Consider the following 21,320-nt stretch of genomic DNA (forward strand, 5'->3'; position numbering starts at 1 on the left):
AGACTAGTATTTTAATTAATGCAAGCCACTTCAATGGTAAATATGATGTTTGTATATACGGGTCCACTGAAATACCACGCAGGGCACTCAGAGAACTAAGCCATTGTTATGAGTTCTTCTTAAAATACTCTGACAGAGATAGTTCCCACTCCCTGCTGGCCAATCAGAGTAGAGACTGAGCGTGGTTTAGACTTACTCAGCCTATCCGTTGGCGCACCGGCTGGTCCCAGACCCTTGGCGCTCCACTGTTGCACACTGTTGCCAGGCATAAGTTGTTATCACAACAACCTGTCCAGAGAGTCAGCACCTTTTTGCAGTACACGTCCTTGGCCGGTTCACAGATCACAAAGAAGCAGTGTAATCTAGTATTTTGAGACACAAGTTCTTATCTCATCCTACCCCCTAACGTTCCTCACATGAATCACAGCTTGTTATGTGAAACAATTTATATCAGTACAGTACAAACCTTTTATGTTTAATCACCAATGCATTCCTTCTAAACTATTCATCACATACAGATCCAATTATGAGAAAATAGATCCCCACAACAGATAACAAAGAGGGAGGGTCGTACAGCCCCCGTGAGGTCCAATGGCAGCTCCACATCACTGGAAGGGACACCTGCTTCTTCGTTGTGTGGACCACCAAAGTCTCCATCACCATCCCCATTCAGGGTGACGACCTCTGGCAGGCTCATATTGCTTCTCCTGTTAGTACCTGTTTTCAGGGATGCCAATGGTCCAAAAATATTCTACATAGTTCATACACATACACTTGGCTCCCAGAATAGTTTATATTACACTCAAGTTCTGCTCAAAGCAGCCAACTAAAGTAATGTACTTAACTTTATCATGGGCACATTGGGAATTTATATCTGTGATGTTCAAATTATTTCTTACCCCCTGTGTCTTACTTGCTGAAGGCCCCAGTCATCCCTGCATGTACCTAAGTTCAATCACAAAGGCTGGTCGGAGTGCATCTCCTCACAGTTTCATTCAGTAGTACAACACAATTCACATTGCATTTTATCATGGGCACAGTGGGAAGTTATATATGTGATGTTTAAATGATTTATTTCCCCCTTTCTTGTGTGGAGCTTCCTTTTCTGGTAAATGCAGGGCCATTTTTAAATGGCAGCTGCCTGAACATTTGCAATAATGCAATGATTAAAGTAGTTAGCAGATGTTTCCGTTTAGCTCCGTTTGCTGTTATACCAGGTCAAGCTGCATACTGGATCCTATTCCTACTAAACTGCTGAAGGAGCTGCTTCCTGTGCTTGGCCCTCCTATGTTGAACATAATAAACAGCTCTCTATCCACCGGATGTGTACCAAACTCACTAAAAGTGGCAGTGATAAAGCCTCTCTTGAAAAAGCCAAACCTTGACCCGGAAAATATAAAAAACTATCGGCCAATATCGAATCTTCCATTCCTCTCAAAAATTTTAGAAAAAGCTGTTGCGCAGCAACTCACTGCCTTTCTGAAGACAAACAATGTATACGAAATGCTTCAGTCTGGTTTTAGACCCCATCATAGCACTGAGACTGCACTTGTGAAGGTGGTAAATGACCTTTTAATGGCGTCAGACTGTTTCAAGGACAGCTTTTTTCCATCTACGTAACATTGCAAAAATCAGAAATTTTCTGTCCAAAAATGATGCAGAAAAATTAATCCATGCATTTGTTACTTCTAGATTAGACTACTGCAATGCTCTATTTTCCGGCTACCCGGATAAAGCACTAAATAAACTTCAGTTAGTGCTAAATACGGCTGCTAGAATCCTGACTAGAACCAAGAAATTTGATCATATTACTCCAGTGCTAGCTTCCCTACACTGGCTTCCTGTTAAGGCAAGGGCTGATTTCAAGGTTTTACTGTTAACCTATAAAGCGTTACATGGGCTTGCTCCTACCTATCTTTCCGAGTTGGTCCTGCCGTACATACCAATACGTACGCTACGGTCACAAGACGCAGGCCTCCTAATTGTCCCTAGAATTTCTAAGCAAACAGCGGGAGGCAGGGCTTTCTCCTATAGATCTCCATTTTTATGGAACAGTCTGCCTACCCATGTGAGAGACGCAGACTCGGTCTCAACCTTTAAGTCTTTACTGAAGACTTATCTCTTCAGTAGGTCATATGATTGAGTGTAGTCTGGCCCAGGAGTGTGAAGGTGAACGGAAAGGCTGGAGCAACGAACAGCCCTTGCTGTCTCTGCCAGGCCGGTTCCCCTCTCCACTGGGGTTCTCTGCCTCTAACCCTGTTGCAGGGGCTGAGTCACTGGCCTGCTGGTGCTCTTTCATGCCGTCCCTGGGAGGGGTGCGTCACTTGAGTGGGTTGAGTTACTGACGTGATCTTCCTGTCTGGGTTGGCGCCCCCCCCCCCCCCTTGGTTTGTGCTGTGGTGGAGACCTCTGTGGGCTATACTCGGCCTTGTCTCAGGATTGTAAGTTGGTGGTTGGGGATATCCCTCTAGTGGTGCGGGGGCTGTGCTTTGGCGGAGTGGGTGGGGTTATATCCTTCCTGTTTGGCCCTGTCCGGGGGTTTCTTCGGATGGGGCCACAGTGTCTCCGGACCGCTCCTGTCTCAGCCTCCAGTATTTATGCTGCAGTAGTTTATGTGTCGGGGGGCTGGGGTTAGTTGGTTATACCTGGAGTACTTCTCCTGTCTTATCCAGTGTCCTGTGTGAATTTAAGTATGCTCTCTCTAATTCTCTCGTTCTCTCTTTCTCTCTGAGAACCTGAGCCCTAGGACCATACGTCAGGACTACCGGGCATGATGACACCCTGCTGCCCCCAGTCCGCCTGGCCTTGCTGCTATTCCAGTTTCAACTGTTCTGCCTGCGGCTACGAAACCCCTACCTGTCCCAGACCTGCTGTTTTCAACTCTAAATGATCGGCTATGAAAAGCCAACTGAGAGACCTGAGCCCTAGGACCATACGTCGGGACTACCGGCCGTGGTGACTCCTTGCTATCCCCAGTCCGCCTGGCCTTGCTGCTATTCCAGTTTAAACTGTTCTGCCTGCGGTTATGGAACCCCTACCTGTCCCAGACCTGCTGTTTTCAACTCTAAATGATCGGCTATGAAAAGCCAACTGAGAGACCTGAGCCCTAGGACCATACGTCGGGACTACCGGCCGTGGTGACTCCTTGCTATCCCCAGTCCGCCTGGCCTTGCTGCTATTCCAGTTTAAACTGTTCTGCCTGCGGTTATGGAACCCCTACCTGTCCCAGACCTGCTGTTTTAAACTCTAATGATCGGCTATGAAAAGCCAACTGAGATTTATTCCTGATTATTATTTGACCATGCTTGTCACTTATGAACATTTTTGAACATCTTGGCATGGTTCTGTTATAATCTCCACCCGGCACAGCCAGAAGAGGACTGGCCACCCCTCATAGCCTGGTTCCTCTCTAGGTTTCTTCCTAGGTTTTGCCTTTCTAGGGAGTTTTTCCTAGCCACCGTGCTTCTACACCTGCATTACTAGCTGTTTGGGGTTTTAGGCTGGGTTTCTGTACAGCACTTCGAGATATTAGCTGATGTAAGAAGGGCTATATAAAATAAAATTGATTGAAAATTGATTTACAAATGTACCAGCACAGAATCATGCCACTTCTCCTCAAACTATTAATTAGACAGGATAATTTGTAGGTATATCTGCACAGTATGTTTGTTAGCCAACGAAATCAAATCAAATCAAAATGTATTTGTCACATGCGCCGAATACAACAGGTGTAGACCTTACAGTGAAATGCTTACTTACAAGCCCTTAACCAACAATGCAGTATTAAGAAAATTGAGTTCAGAAAATATTTACAAAATAAACTAAAGTAAAAAAAAAAAAGTTACAATAAAATAACAGTAATTAGGCTATATACAGGGGGTAACTAGCCAGCCGGTTTAAGTGGAAAGATTAACTGACAACATTTAAATTGAACTGACAATATTTCAAATTAACTGCCAAAAACAAAGCAAAGCAACATCAAAGCAAAAGGCTACCTGCTATCCCGGCATCTGGCATCATCCCTTGTGCCTGGAATTTCAATGTTACCATTGAAGTCTAAATAAGAAGTAAGTAGAGTTGGATAGGACACACCCTACGAAAATCATCTGCACTGATTAGAGAGAGAGAGAGAGAACATCTAAGGATGGAAGAGACATCACTTCCAGCAGATCTCCTTGCTGAGGGTGGCGTTGATCGATCATGCACTGCTTCTCGTGGGGAGAGCCTGATGTTCCGCATGTCACGCCTCATGTTTAAAACATGGTAAAGGGAACAGAAAGTAAAAATGTCGATGCATCAAATTCAATGTTGTATCATATTTGATGAGTTACTGACTTGTTTGTCCACTACCTTTTCTGGTAAATACAGGGCCCTTTATTTTTCCCAGTGGAGAATGGCATCTGCTAGCTAGGTTGATTACTAAAATGGTAACATCTACTGCATTTAAATTATGGCACCACTTCTCATCTCACTATTGCTAAGGCGAAAAGCAAATTCCACTATTGTGGCTAGCTTCACATAGGTGACTTATTCCATCATGACATCATGCTCCTCATTTGATTGTAGTTAGCTAGCTGCTAGCTTAGATGCCTGTGATCTTTGGGACCTAATTTTGCAACCAAACTGCTTCAAAGATGGATGATGTTGAGAATTAGCCTAGGTAGCTAGCTAGCTAAATGACAACTCTGTTATCATATCAGTATCCATTCTATTGATAAGTGAGATAGCTAATGTGAGCTAGCCAACATGCATTGCTTCTGACACATGCCACGGTCCTGCTTGCTTTACATCTGACAGATATTTAGCTACCATAGCTAGTTAGATAATAATGGTTTATGATAAAAGCTAGCTAGCTTGATACTCAGTAACGTTAGCTTACCATGATTTTCTGGGCAATCCCAGTCGACTCCTTCTTGCCTATTCCCGTCTATTGGTCTTCTTCTAGGTTCAAAACTATATGGCTGTAGTCTGGTGCCTTATTGCCAAAAGCAACCCACTCGTAACACAGCCACCTGGTGCAGTCAATGGCTCAGTGTTCCAAAACTGTTCACCTGTTTCTACGTCAAGCCAGGACAACTTCTTCTTCAATGAGGTTTAACAGCAGTTGGCATCCAATAAATGTTGCATTACCGCCACCAACTAGACTGGAGTATAACTCCCTTATACTTTGCTTGAAACAAAGGGTGATAAATCAGTAAATACCCTACCATCTCACCCTACACTAATTAAAAACCCACCACCTTACTCCACTATTTAAACCTATCTAGTCTTACCTCAGGCCAACAGCCTGAAAGGATAGGACACCACCACTCAACACACCCTGTAACTCTTCTGAAGTTAAATCTCGCATGCCCAAAAACCTCTCTGCAGCTGCCACCACAACCTCTATTTTCTGCAACTTACTTTCCATCCCTGCAGTACAGATCTACTACTCACACGAATCCTCTCAGGATCCCAACCCCTTGACCCATTTTCCTCAACTTTCTTCACTGCCTCAGCATATGACACCCTCTGTTCTAATCTAACTCTGGTAACCTCAACCTGCCTCTCTCACACTGGACATTTATGATCCCCATACCCATGGGCACCCCTACAATTAACATATACCGGTTCTTTCTTCAATGCTACACATTCCTTTGTCTCATGCCCTTATGCACACGTCTCACACCTAGGAACCTCCCTTCTACACACTGCTGCTACGTGCCCATAAGCTTGACACCATTCATAACGTAATGTATTCGGAGCATAAGCTCGTACTGGATAACTGAAATATCCTAACATCAGTTTGTCGGGCAGAGACTCAACATCAAAACTCAAAAGAACAGACAATGACTCTTCTGTTTCACCACATGCCACCCTGTCTGCGTTGCACCAAACTAGGAGCATCACAAACAAAGGAAATATTTCCCTTCAGTTGGTCCACCTTCACATTTACCGCTACCCCAGTAATCACTCCTTTCAATGGCGCCCTTTTCTTGAGTGCAAAACAAGTCACATCTCTTGTCCCAATTCGTTTAGAGTGAAGCTTCTGCTCCCTCTGACCAGCAGAAATACAAACACACGACACCACTTCAGGTTACCTTCACCGATTACACAGCACCCAGCTCCATTTTCACCCACACTGAAACCACAAATGGATCAGCCAAAAGGCAGGGGTCCACTTTCTCCAAAAATGTCACTCCTGGCGTCACAGACATCTTTATCCTGACCATCGGTGCAAGCCTCGGGCTCCGAGGACTTCACCACTCCTGCCACCTCCGATAATTCGCCCTCATTCACTTCCATTTTTCCTCCAGACCTCGATGCGGCGTATGGCTCACTCTGCTTCCACTTTCTACCATTCTTCTTCGACAAACCATCTCCCTTTTTCCTGCAATTTTTACCCGACTCACCATCCTCTCTCTCTTCAAACTCCTCTGCCTCTATTTTTTCCTCCATTCCTCCTCCGTATTCCAAGTATGTCTCCTTATGATAATATTGTACTTCTCCTAACATACATCTCGTTCTTGCCCTCTCAAGGGACGCTGATTTCTCTCATCCAGTGACAGGTCTCCAAAACCTCGACGCTCACATGATCCCAATCAAGGACAATGTTCCATTTGTTATTTTTGTATGTTTTTATGGTGCGTGTGCGGCGGATTTTATCTCCAATTTCCACCCCCCAAAAAAGGCGAATGCAATCGAGCAACGTGCCTTGGCATTGATCAACCAAAGGTGTGTTACAGTGCCTTAAGAAAGTATCCCCCCCCCCCCTCACACACACACAACTTTTTCCACATTTTATTGTGTTACAGCCTGAATTTAAAATTGATTAAATATAGATTTTTGGTCACTGGCCTACACACAATAGCCCATAATGTCAAAGTGGAATTATGTTTCTCAACATTTTTACTAATTAATAATAAATGTACAACTCAAATGTATTCAAATGTAGTCAATAAGTATTCAACCCCTTTGTTATTGCAAACCTAAATAAGTTCAGCAGTAAAAATGTGCTTAACAAGTCACATATTAAGTTGCATGGACTGTGTGCAATAATAGTGTTTAACATGATTTTTTAATGACTACATCATCTCTGTACCCCACACATACAATTATCTGTAAGGTCCCTCAGTCGAGCAGTGAATTTCAAACACAGATTCAACAAGAGAGATTTGAGACTGGGACAGAGGTTCACCTTCCAGCAGGACAATTACCCTAAGCATACTGCTAAAGCAACACTCGAGTGGTTTAAGGGGAAACATTTAAATGTCTTGGAATGGCCTAGTCAAAGCCCAGACCTCAATCCAATTGAGAATCTGTGGTATGACTTAAAGATTGCTGTCCACCAGCAGAATCCATCCAACTTGATGGAGCTGGAGCAGTTTTTCCTTGAAGAATGGGCAAAAATCCCAGTGGCTAGATGTGCCAAGCAATTTTGCTTTGGAAGAATGGGCAAAAATCCCAGTGGCTAGATGTGCCAAGCAGTTTTGCTTTGGAAGAATGGTCAAAAATCCCAGTGGCTAGATGTGCCAAGCGTATAGAGACATACCCCAAGACACTTGCAGCTGTAATTGCTGCAAAAGGTGTGGGGGGGGGGGGGGGAATAGTTATGCACCCTCAATATTTATGTTTTTTTGTCTTATTTCTTATTTGTTTCACAATAAAAAATATTTTGCATCTTCAAAGTGGTATGCATTTTGTGTAAATCAAATGATACAAACCCCCCCCAAATTTTCTTTTATTCCAGGTTGTAAAAATGCCAAGGGGGGTGAATACTTTCGCAAGCCCTTGTATGTAATCATAGAAAGTGTGCATGTTCAAGATAGCATGCAAAGGTCATAGGTCTGGAGATCTTCGCAATTGCAATAATACTTTCGCAAGCCACTGTACTGACACACTCAAACTCTCTCCTCTCTGTAATAGTCTCCCAGACTTTTATCAAAACGAATGTGTCCATCCCCCTATCCCCAGGTGAGTCTGCTGGGCCGTGGAACTCTAGAGCAGCACATCAGAAAACCTGCCACTGTGTTGTCAGCTATCTGCAGACAGTTCCCTGAGGATGGATGCAACTGTCAAGGCTTTCAAAGGCCACATTTTGGGGATGACCAATTGCAATACATTTGTTTTAATTTTTTGGTTAGATTACAAAACAATAACTTTTTAATGTCAAGTTGGTCTTCACACAAACTTCTGTGGAAACTTAAAGATAACACTTAGAGCTTATGATTCAAAAGGTCTAAAGTAAATGCATGTCTCATGTCCAGGTGAATACATTTTTATTCATGTAAATCACACAGGTGTGTCAACTAAAATATGTATACCAGACAAGATTGAAGAATGGGACAAGTAGACAAAGTGAATAGAAGTCAGTGATTGCGTCCGTAGCAGTTTGTATGAATTTGAGTGGTTACATACAATACATGTTGACAGAATGGCTGTGAGACAGAGAGAGAGTGTTGCTGTACTCCCAGGTAAGACCCTTGCTTCCAGTACCACTGAAGGCCACAGTCAGGCAGATTGAAGAAGATGTCACTATCCAGGCCCATGTCACAGCATGCAGTGGCCTAATGGGGAGATGACATGCATTATGTACCTTTCATCACCAAAGTCATGTTAGCATTTACTGCACAACAATTCAACCCTTTTGTTAGTGTCATTGATATATGGAAATGTACATACACTATTCAGTTCATAAGCATTGACTAATACGTTTCCCAAACTCGGTCCTCGGGACACCAAGGGGTGCATGTATTGGTTTTTGCCCTAAGACTACACAGCTGATCAAAGCTTGATTAGTTGATTATTTGAGTCAGCTGTGTACTGCTAGGGCAAAGACCAAAACGTGCACCCCTTAGGGTCCTGAGGACCAAGCTTGGGAAACCCTGGACTAATACCTCTAGGGAAGGGGTAGAAAACCCTGGTCCTGGAGTTACGCAGGCACTTCATGTTTTTGATTTAACCGACCTGGACCAGGTGTGTTGAATTCAGGCAATCGCTGAACTGATCAATTAGCTCAATTGGTCAGGGCTGCGTTCAGTACATAAAAAAACGTAATAGAACGTTCAATTGAACAGAAGCGGTGCTGTACTGAACAACCAGTTCAAAAACAGGAAAGGGTTGGGTTGTGGGTTCAAAATGAACTAATGTTCTATGGACAGATGAGTCAAAAGTATAACTTAATGGGTCCCATTATGCCTGGCAAAAACCAAACACTGCATTCCACAGCAAGAACCTTATAGCAACGGTCAAGCTTGATGGTGGTAGTGTGATGATTTGGGGATGCTTTGCTGCCACAGGACCTGGATGACTTGCCTTAATAGAAGGAACCATGAATTCTGCTCTGTATCAGAGAATTCTACAGGAGAATGTCAGGACATCCGTCTGTGAGCTGAAGCTGAAGCGCAGCTGGGTTGTGCTCCTAGACCTTAGTGCCGCTTTTGACACCATTGATCACCACATTAATTTGGAGACATTGGAAACCCTAATTGGTCTACACGTGCAAGTTCTTGCCTGGTTTAGATCTTATCTGTCAGAAAGATATCAGTTTGTCCTCTGACAAATCAATTGTACGTTTTGGTGTTCCTCAAGGTTCCGTTTTAGGACCACTATTGTTTTCACTATATATTCTACCTCTTGATAATGTCATTTGGAAACACAATGTCAACTTTCACTGCTATGCCAACGACACTCAGCTATACATTTCGATGAGACATGGTGAAGCCCCAAAATTGCCTACCCTGGAAGCCTGTGTTTCAGACATAAGGAAGTGGATGGTATCAAATGTTTTACTTTTAAACTCGGACAAAACAGATGCTAGTTCTAGGTTTGATCTGACAATTAATCTTGATGGTTGTACAGTCGTCTCAAATAAAATTATGAAGGACCTCGGCCTAACTCTGGACCCTGATCTCTCTTTTGACGAACATATCAAGAATATGTTCGTCATGTGGTCCTCTGTAGCTCAGCTGGTAGAGCACGGCACTTGTAACGCCAGGGTAGTGGGTCCGATCCCTGGGACCACCCATACATACACACAAAAAAAAAATATATGCACGCATGACTGTAAGTCGCTTTAGATAAAAGTGTCTGCTAAATGGCATATTATTATTATTCATATTTTAAAGGCAGCTTTTTTCCACCATCGTAACATCGTAAAAATCGAACTTTATGTCCAAAAATGATGCAAAAAAGCTCATCCATGCTTTTGTCACTTCTAGATTAACTACTACAATGCTCTACTCTCCGGCTACCTGGATAAAGCACTAAAGAACTTCAGTTAGTGCTAAATACGGCTGCTAGAATCTTGACTAGAACCCCAAATTTGAATCATATTACTCCAGTGCTAGCCTCTGGCTTCCTGTTAAGGCTAGGGCTGATTTCAAGGTTTTACTGCTAACCTACAAAGTATTACATGGACTTGCTCCTACCTATCTCTCCGATTTGGTCCTGCCGTACATACCTACATGTACGCTATGGTCACAAGACGCAGCACTCCTTATTGTCCCTAGGATTTCTAAGCAAACAGCTGGGGGCAGGGCTTTCTCCTATCGAGCTCAATTTTTATGGAATGGTCTGCCCATCCGTGTGAGAGACGCAAACTCGGTCTCGACCTCTTTACTGAAGACCCATCTCTTCAGTAGGTCCTATGATTGAGTGTAGTCTGGCCCAGGGGTACGAAGGTGAACGGCAAGGCACTGGAGTGACGAACTACCCTTGCTGTCTCTGCCTGGCCGGCTCTCCTTTCTCCACTGGGATTCTCTGCCTCTGACCCTATTACAGGGGCAGAGTCACTGGCTTACTAGTGCTCTTCCATGCCGTCCCTAGGAGGGGTGCATTACGTCGTGCTAGGCTTTTTTCCCACTACACTCGACTTGAGTGGGTTGAGTCACTGACGTGATCTTCCTGTTCGGTCTTGTGCCCCCCCGGGCTCGTGCGGTGGAGTAGATCTTCTGGGCTATACTCAGCCTTGTCTCAGGGTAGTAAGTTGGTGGTCTGTTGATATCCCTCTAGTGGTGTGGGGGCTGTGCTTTGGCAAAGCGGGTGGGGTTATATCCTGCCTGGTTGTCCCTGTCCGTGTGTATCGTCGGACAGGGCCACAGTGTCGCCCCCCCGTCTCAGCCTCCAGAATCTATGCTGCAATAGTCTTATATGCCGTGGGACTAGGGTCACTCTGTCCTATCTGGTGAAATTATCCTGTCTTATCTGGTGTCCTGTGAACTTAAGTATGCTCTCTCTCGCTCCCTCTCTCTCCCTTCACCAGGCGTGCTACCTTGTCGTGCTGCTGCTCCAGTTTCAACTGTTCTGCCTGCGGCAATGGAACCCTGACCTGTTCACCGGACTTGCTACCTTGTCCCGGACCTACTGTTTTCAACCACCTCTCTGTCTCCCTCCCCCTCTCTCTCTCTGTACCACACCTGCTGTCTCGATCTCTGAATGCTCGGCTATGAAAAGCAAACTGACATTTACTCCTGAGGTGCTGAACTGTTGCACCCTTTACAACCCCTGTCATCTATTAATGTTTGAACATCTTGAAGAATGATCTGGCCTTAATGGCCATGTACTCTTATATTCTCCACCCACCCACCCCTCAGAGCCTGGTTCCTCTCTAGGTTTCTTCCTAGGTTCCTGCCTTTCTAGGGAGTTTTTAATAGCCACATGCTTCTACATCTGCATTGCTTGCTGTTTGGGGTTTTAGGCTGGGTTTCTGTATAAGCACTTTGTGACATCTGCTGATGTAAAAAGGGCTTTATAAATACATTTTATTTTGATTTGATTTGAAGACAATGAACCAAAATACACAGTCAAGACTACATGAAAATGGCTTAAAGGCAACACATCTGAAGTTTTGGAACGGACTAGTCAAAGTCCAGACCTAATCCCAATTCAGATGTTGTAGCAAGACTTGAAACGAGCAGTTCATGCTTGAAAATGTCGCTGAGTTAAAGCAGTTCTGCATGGAAGAGTGGGCCAAAATTACTCTACAGGGACGTGATCCTCCACAGCGACGTGAGAGACTGATCAACAACTACAGGAAGCGTTTGGTTGGAGTCATTGCAGCTAAAGGTGGCACAACTAGTTGTTGAGTGTAAGCAGTGGTGGAAAAAGTACCCAATTGTTATACTTGAGTAAAAGTAAAGATACCTTAATAGAAAATGACTCAAGTAAAAGTGAAATCACCCAGTAAAATACTACTTTAGTAAAAGTCTAAAAGTACTTGGTTTTAAATATACTTAAGTATCAAAAGTAAATGTAATTGCTAAATATACTTAGTATAAATTAGTATAAAATACTTAGTATAAAACTAAGTATAAATCATTTCAAATTCCTTATATTAAGCAAACCATTATTTTTTTATTTTTTTTACGGATAGCCAGGGGCACACTCCAACACTCAAGACATCTTTACAAATTAAGCATTTGTGTTTAGTGAGTCCGCCAGATCAGAGGCAGTAGGGATGACCAAGGATGTTCTCTTGATAAGTGTGTGAATTTGACAATATTCCTGTCCTGCTAAGCATTCAAAATGTAATGAGTACTTTTGGGTGTCAGAGAAAATGTATGGAGTAAAAAGTACATCATTTTTTTTAGGAATGTAGTGAAGTAAAAGTTGTCAAAAATATAAAAAGTTAAGTACAGATACCCTAAAAAACTACTTAATTAGTACTTGAAAGTATTTGTACATAAGTACTTTACACCACTGAGTGTAAGGCAATTACTTTTTCACACACACAGGCATTGGGTATTGCATAACTTTGTTTATGAAATAAGTATATAATTGTTGTGTTAATATTCGGTTTTGGTTGAAGATCTGATAACATTCAGTATCAAAAATATGCAGAAGTAGAGAAAAGTTGAAAGGGGACAAATATTTAATCACAGATGAAATCAGTGCAATTTCAGCTGATATATTTTTTTTGTGGCAAATTAACTAATTATTGTCTTTTGTTGAATTTATATAACAACATTCCAAACTTGTTAAGCATTATCTAGTCCAAATATGGCATGATTCCACTATTTGTATCTGTTTGCATCAGTTTTAATGTGGGACTTATATTTTGAAGGTGAACTGAAAATTCCACTATTATGGCTATTGTGGCTAGCTTCACATAGGTGGTTCAAAAGCAATCGAGCAACGCAGTGACATCAATCAACCAATGGTGTGTTATACCACCCACAGACGTTTGATTGACACCCCCTCATTACTATATTGTAGGAAGAAATACATAAATAAATGAATGAATAATTATATAAATGAATTAAAGTTTGAATAATTAGGTAATACATAGATAAATAATTAAATACACACAGATATGTAGAGAAAATGAAATCATTTTAGTCTGTATTTTTGTATTTCCTTGCTCATTTATTTCATTATGTGTGGATTTACTCATTCATTTATTTATCTATTTATGTGTGTATTTATTTATTTCTAATTATGGCAGGTTTGGTCCTCCATAAAATGAAGCCTTCATTCCTGGAATAAATAAGTGTGCCAATGCATCATCAGGGTTTCAAACATGCGGCAAGACAAATCATGGGAGTTGACCAATGGTCTGAAAGCCAACCATTTCTGTTCCTGGGACAGAGCAACAATGCATCACACCCAAAAGTGAGAAAATAACTATAGTTTAACTGTGCAACCATTAAAAATAAGGTTGCGTGATGTTACATAAGGGTTCAATGTCATACGCATTTGAAAGTGCATTTATAAATGATTAATAGCTGGAGGTAAAGAGGGGCTCACTATTTGGCCAATTTGTTATAACCCATTTATTAATGGTTTATGATGCATTTAGAAATGATTAAATTACAGTGAATAACGTAATTACAAACCCTTTATAAACCCTTTACAAATGGAACATTATTGTAAAATGTTACCAGCTTCCCTTGTAAAATCGAATTTAGTCTATGATGTAACAAAGTATATGATGTAATTTGTTATTATTTTATTGGTGTGTCTTTAATTCTCAGCTCTGGAAGATTGAGAGCTTGCCTTGCCTTCCTCAAAAATGTTTATTTTTTGGTACTTAATGTTTATTTATTTAAAGAGCCCATGAGATAAATTATTATTTCAAAATTATAATTATTTAGACACATTTTTCTGAGAAATAGTTATTTATCATAGGGGAAAATGGAGGAGAAACAAACTCTGAGTGATATCGATTTGGACAAGATCCTTTCTACACCTCAAGAAGTACCATATTCTGTTGAGGTGGTACTGAGGAAAGTTGAGATTGCTGAAATGGGTCGGGCTAAACGAGTGAGTCACATTCCAGAAAGGGTTCCTCTTGAAACTCACACCATCTGCAATTATTGCTTTGAAGAATTGCCATATAAATATGTCTCTGACAAGAGCATATGAGATATGAGCATAGTTACCAATAACCCCTCACTACCTGTAGGTCATATGGCAGAGAAGCCCTTTTTCTACTGTGTTATACTTCTTCATCTAATCACTTCATAGTAGTGTGGCATTGTAGTAGTATTCCATGTAGGCCTATCCACTACCTGTGGTCCTCTGTAGGTCAATTGGTAGAGCATGGCGCCAACGCCAGCACCCCCCCCCCCCCCCCCCCCCCCCCCCCCCACCTTGGTGATGCCCGCTTCAGAGGCCGGACCCCTGAGCGGAGTCAGGTACAGGGAAACCCACTGTAAAACCCCTAGTACTGTGAACTCAATAAATAGCCTTCACGTTGCTGCATTCATGTCACCTTACTGCAATGTTCAGCCTCAGCTCTCCCTTCTCTTCCTAGTTGGTACAGATACAGCAACTCAGTGCTCTGTCTCTCTCAGGGAGCTGTTTAGGGGCCAGCTGCAGACACTGTGGCATTGTAATCTGACCATAAACAACTTGCAGCTGACCAAGAAGATGGCCACTCCCCCCTGCAACCTCTCCTCCATTCCCCTGCTGATGGAGATGGACCTCAACCACAGCCGAGCCACCGCACTGCGCTCCGCACAGGGCAGGTAAGGGCTCACACACTGCAGCCTCCTCCAGTATCAACTAACATGTCAATGATATCAATGGACATAGTGTGGTGCAGTTAGGAGCTTAAAGAGCAGCAATGTGTGGACAATACAAGATCTTAGCATTATTTCCTTTCCCCTGCTGAAAGGAATTGGCTGCTTGTGATAGAGTTTCAGTTCTAAATTCTTATTGGTTTGTGATGTGTTAACACTGTGATTTAGCTCGGGATGAGCCACTGCACTTCATGAGCACTGGAGGTGGAAAATTGACCTCCGTGTTTTATTACAGTGATATTGGATATGGCACTGGGGTATACAAGCCTTGCAGCCCATTCGCTGTGCTCCACCAACTCACTGAAAGTGATTGGTTGCGCAATCCATGAAGAGAGCAAGGCACAGGGAACTGACTTCTATGCTTGGTTGGGCAATCCATCTAAAGAGAAACTAAGCTAAAGTTATTGAGTGTGTTCTCGTCTCTTCTGTCTCAGGATGAGCGGGGGACAGTTGCTGCTTGCTAGAGGAGACGTGTAGAAGCGTAGGGAGATGATCTACTGAAGGGATCCAGTCTGTCTGCTTGTCACTAATGTCATCCAATAAAGACCACATTCACTCCAGGCTAATGCTCTAAGCCTAATTTACACTGTAGTTTTCAGTGGCGTCACAGAGAAGGAGGAAGTAAATAGTTTAAAGGCTGCAGACCAGCCCAACTATCACATGGGCAGAAGGTATGGTTGTTTAGCTGTTGGAAGGAGGTGTCCAAAGAATCCGGTCCCGCAGCCACTCTGTAGTTTAAAAAACTTAGATGACAGGACTTTCCCTCTCTGTTTGCTTTGGTGTCAGGACTCAGGACTGGACATGGGTTAATTCCTACAGTGTGTTATTCCATGCAGAAGTCTATTAAGGTTATTTAACTGGTTCCTGAAAACCCTATTAGAAGCTTACAGTATCTGGCTTTCCAGAGCATTTCTGAGAATGACCTTTTCCTGTTTGAGCACCAGCAGGTAAAGACATATTTAGAACAATTGCAGCAGCACTAGCACAATGACTACAGCAAATACACTGCTCAAAAAAATAAAGGGAACACTAAAATAACACATCCTAGATCTGAATGAATGAAATAATCTTATTAAATACTTTTTTCTTTACATAGTTGAATGTGCTGACAACAAAATCACACAAAAATTATCAATGGAAATCAAATGTATCAACCCATGGAGGTCTGGATTTGGAGTCACCCTCAAAATTAAAGTGGAAAACCACACTACAGGCTGATCCAACTTTGATGTAATGTCCTTAAAACAAGTCAAAATGGAGCTCAGTAGTGTGTGTGGCCTCCACGTGGCTGTATGACCTCCCTACAACGCCTGGGCATGCTCCTGATGAGGTGGCGGATGGTCTCCTGAGGGATCTCCTCCCAGACCTGGACTAAAGCATCCACCAACTCCTGGACAGTCTGTGGATGGAGCGAGACATGATGTCCCAGATGTGCTCAATTGGATTCAGGTCTGGGGAACGGGCGGGCCAGTCCATAGCATCAATGCCTTCCTCTTGCAGGAACTGCTGACACACTCCAGACACATGAGGTCTAGCATTGTCTTGCATTAGGAGGAACCCAGGGCCAACCGCACCAGCATATGGTCTCACAAGGGGTCTGAGGATCTCATCTCGGTACCTAATGGCAGTCAGGCTACGTCTGGCGAGCACATGGAGGGCTGTGCGGCCCCCCAAAGAAATGCCACCCCACACCATGACTGACCCACCGCCAAACCGGTCATGCTGGAGGATGTTGCAGGCAGCAGAACGTTCTCCACGGCGTCTCCAGACTCTGTCACGTCTGTCACGTGCTCAGTGTGAACCTGCTTTAATCTGTGAAGAGCACAGGGCGCCAGTGACGAATTTGCCAATCTTGGTGTTCTCTGGCAAATGCCAAATGTGCTGCACGGTGTTGGGCTGTAAGCACAACCCCCACCTGTGGACGTCGGGCCCTCATACCACCCTCATGGAGTCTGTTTCTGACCGTTTGAGCAGACACATGCACATTTGTGGCCTGCTGGAGGTCATTTTGCAGGGCTCTGGCAGTGCTCCTCCTGCTCCTCCTTGCACAAAGGCGGAGGTAGCAGTCCTGCTGCTGGGTTGTTGCCCTCCTACGGCCTCCTCCACATCTCCTGATGTACTGGCCTGTCTCCTGGCAGCGCCTCCATGCTCTGGACACTACGCTGACAGACACAGCAAACCTTCTTGCCACAGCTCGCATTGATGTGCCATCCTGGATGAGCTACACTACCTGAGCCACTTGTGTGGGTTGTAGACTCCGTCTCATGCTACCACTAGAGTGAAAGCACCGCCAGCATTCAAAAGTGACCAAAACATCAGCCAGGAAGCATAGGAACTGAGAAGTGGTCTGTGGTCACCACCTGCAAAACCAGTCCTTTATTGGGGGTGTCTTGCTAATTGCCTATAATTTCCACCTGTTGTCTATTCCATTTGCACAACAGCATGTGAAATGTATTGTCAATCAGTGTTGCTTCCTAAGTGGACAGTTTGATTTCACAGAAGTGTGATTGACTTGGAGTTACATTGTGTTGTTTAAGTGTTCCCTTCATTTTTTTTAGCAGTGTAATTCACTCAGTTTCACACAATATCCACCATATATACTACATGACCAAAAGTATGTTTTTTTTTTTTCACCTTTATTTAACCAGGTAAGCCAGTTGAGAACAGGTTCTCATTTACAACTGCGACCTGGCCAAGATAAAGCATAGTAGTGCAATAAAAAAAAAAAAAACAACAACACAGAGTTACATATGGGGTAAAAAACATAAAGTCAGAAATACAACAGAAAATATATATACAGTGTGTGCAAATGTAGCAAGTTATGGAGGTAAGGCAGTAAATAGGCTATAGTGCAGAATAATTACAATAGTATTAACACTGGAATGCTAGATGTGCAAGAGATTATGTGCAAATAGAGATACTGGGGTGCAAAAGAGCAAAATAAATAACAATATAGGGATGAGGTAGTTGGGTGGGCTAATTTCAGATGGGCTGTGTACAGGTGCAGTGATCGGTAAGGTGCTCTGACAACTGATGCTTAAAGTTATTGAGGGAGATAAGAGTCTCCAGCTTCAGAGATTTTTGCAATTCGTTCCAGTCATTGGCAGCAGAGAACTGGAAGGAATGGCGGCCAAAGGAGGTGTTGGCTTTGGGAATGACCAGTGAGATATACCTGCTGGAGCGCAGACTACGGGTGGGTGCTGCTATGGTGACCAATGAGCTAAGATAAGGCGGGGATTTGCCTAGCAGTGATTTATAGATGGCCTGGAGCCAGTGGGTTTGACGACGAACATGTAGTGAGGACCAGCCAACAAGAGCGTACAGGTCACAGTGGTGGGTAGTGTATGGGGCTTTGGAGACAAAACGGATGGCACTGTGATAGACTACATCCAATTTGCTGAGTAGAGTGTTGGAGGCTATTTTGTAAATGACATCGCCGAAGTCAAGGATCGGTAGGATAGTCAGTTTTACGAGGGCATGTTTGGCAGCATGAGTGAAGGAGGCTTTGTTGTGAAATAGGAAGCCGATTCTAGATTTAACTTTGGATTGGAGATTCTTTATGTGAGTCTGGAAGTTGAGTTTACAGTCTAACCAGACACCTAGGTATTTGTAGTTGTCCACATACTCTAGGTCAGACCCGTCGAGAGTGGTGATTCTAGTCGGGTGGGCGGGTGCCAGCAGCGTTCGATTGAAAAGCATGCATTTAGTTTTACTAGTGTTTAAGAGCAGTTGGAGGCTACTGAAGGATTGTTGTATGGCATTGAAGCTCGTTTGGAGGTTTGTTAACACAGTGTCCAATGTATGTGGGCATCTCCTCCCAAAATCATGAGCATTAATTAATCCCAAAGGTGTTAGATGGGATTGAGGTCAGGGCTCTGTGCAGGCCAGTCAAGTTCTTCCACTCTGATCTCGACAAACCATTTCTGTATGGACCTCGCTTTGTGCACGGGGGCATTGTCATGCTGAAACAGGAACGGCCTTCCCCAAACTGTTGCCACAAAGTTGGAAGCACAGAATCGTCTCGAATGTCATTGTTTGCTGTAGCATTGAGATTTCCCTTCACTGGAACTGAGGGGCCTAGCTCAAACCATGAAAAACAGCCCCAGACCATTAAACCTCCTCCACCAAATTTTACAGTTGGCACTATGCATTTGGGATGGTAGTGTTCTCCTGGCATCTGCCAAACCCAGATTCGTCTGTCGGACTGCCAGATGCTGAAGCGTGATTCACCAGAGAATGCGTTTCCACCGCTCCAGAGTCCAATGGCGGTGAGTTTTACACTACTCCAGCCAACGCTTAGCATTGTACATGGTGATCTTAGGTTTGTGTACGGCTGCTCGGCCATGGAAACACATTTCATGGAGCTCCCGACTAACAGTTATTGTGCTGGTGTTGCTTCCAGAGGCAGTTTGGAATTCGTTAGGGAGTGTTGCAACCGAGGACAGGCTATTTCTATGCGCTTCAGCACTCTACAGTTCCGTGAGCTTGTGTGACCTACCACTTCGCGGCTGAGCCGTTGTTGCTCCTAGAAGTTTCCACTTTACAATAACAGCACTTACAGTTGACTAGGGCAGAAATTTGATTAAATTACTTGTTGGAATGGTGGCATCCTATGACGGTGCCACGTTGAAAGTCACTGAGATCTTCAGTAAAGCCATTTTACTGCCAATGTAGGTCTATGGAGAATGCATGGCTGTGTGCTCGATTTTATACAACTGTCAGCAGTGGGTGTGGCTGAAATAGCCAAATCCACTAATTTAAAGGGGTGCCCACATACTTTTGTATATACAGTTGTGGTCAAAAGTTTTGAGAATGACACAAGTATTGGTCTTCACAAAGTTCGCTGCTTCAGTGTTATGAGATATTTTGGTCAGATGTTACTATGGTATACTGAAGTATAAATACAAGCATTCCATAAGTGTCAAAGGCTTTTATTGACAATGACATTAAGTTTATGCAAAGAGTCAATATTTGCAGTGTTGACCCTTCTTTTTCAAGACCTCTGCAATCCGCCCTGGCATGCTGTCAATTAACTTCTGGGCCACATCCTGACTGATGGCAGCCCATTCTTGCATAATCAATGCTTGGAGTTTGTCAGAATTTGTGGGTTTTTGTTTGTCCACTCGCCTCTTGAGGATCGACCACAAGTTCTCACAAGGTCTGGGGAGTTTCCTGGCCATGGACCCAAAATGTCGATGTTTTGTTTCCCGAGCCACTTTTTCCTTATGGCAAGGTGCTCCATCATGCTGGAAAAGGCATTGGTCGTCACCAAACTGTTCTTGGATGGTTAGGAGAAGTTGCTCTCGGAGGATGTGTTGGTACCATTCTTTATTCATGGCTGTGTTCTTAGGCAAAATTGTGAGTGAGCCCACTCCCTTGGCTGAGAAGCAACCCCACACATAAATGGTCTCAGGATGCTTTACTGTTGGCATGACACAGGACTGATGGTAGCGCTTACCTTGTCTTCTCCGGACAAGGTGTTTTCCGGATGCCCCAAACAATCGGAGAGGGGATTCATCAGAGAAAATGACTTTACCCAAGTCCTCAGCAGTCCAATCCCTGTACCTTTTGTAGAATATCAGTCTGTCCCTGATGTTTTTCCTGGAGAGAAGTGGCTTCTTTGCTGCCCTTCTTGACACCAGGCCATCCTCCAAAAGTCTTTGCCTCACTGTGCGTGCAGATGCACTCACACCTGCCTGCTGCCATTCCTGAGCAAGCTCTGCACTGGTGGTGCCCCGATCCCGCAGCTGAATCAACTTTAGGAGATTGTCCTGGCGCTTGCTGGACTTTCTTGGGCGCCCTGACGCGTTCTTCACAACAATTGAACCTCTCTCCTTGAAGTTCTTGATGATCTGATAAATGGTTGATTTAGGTGCAATCTTACTAGCAACAATATCCTTGCCTGTGAAGCCCTTTTTGTGCAAAGCAATGATGACGGCACGTGTTTCGTTGCAGGTAACCATGGTTAACAGAGGAAGAACAATGATTTCAAGCACCACCCTCCCTTTAAAGCTTCCAGTCTGTTATTCTAACTCAATCAGCATGACCGCGTGATCTCCAGCCTTGTCCTCATCAACACTCTCACCTGTGTTAACGAGAGAATCACTGACATGATGGCAGCTGGTCCTTTTGTGGCAGGGCTGAAATGCAGTGGAAATGTTTTTTTTGGGATTAAGATCATTTTCATGGCAAAGAGGGACTTTGCAATTAATTGTAATTCATCTGATCACTCTTCATGACATTCTGGAGTATATGCAAATTGCCATCATCAAAACTGAAACAGCAGACTTTGTGAAAATTAGTATTTGTGTCATACTC

The sequence above is a fragment of the Coregonus lavaretus genome (genome assembly GCF_964263955.1).
Source record: "Coregonus lavaretus genome assembly, chromosome: 20".
Taxonomy (NCBI): Eukaryota; Metazoa; Chordata; class Actinopteri; order Salmoniformes; family Salmonidae; genus Coregonus; species Coregonus lavaretus.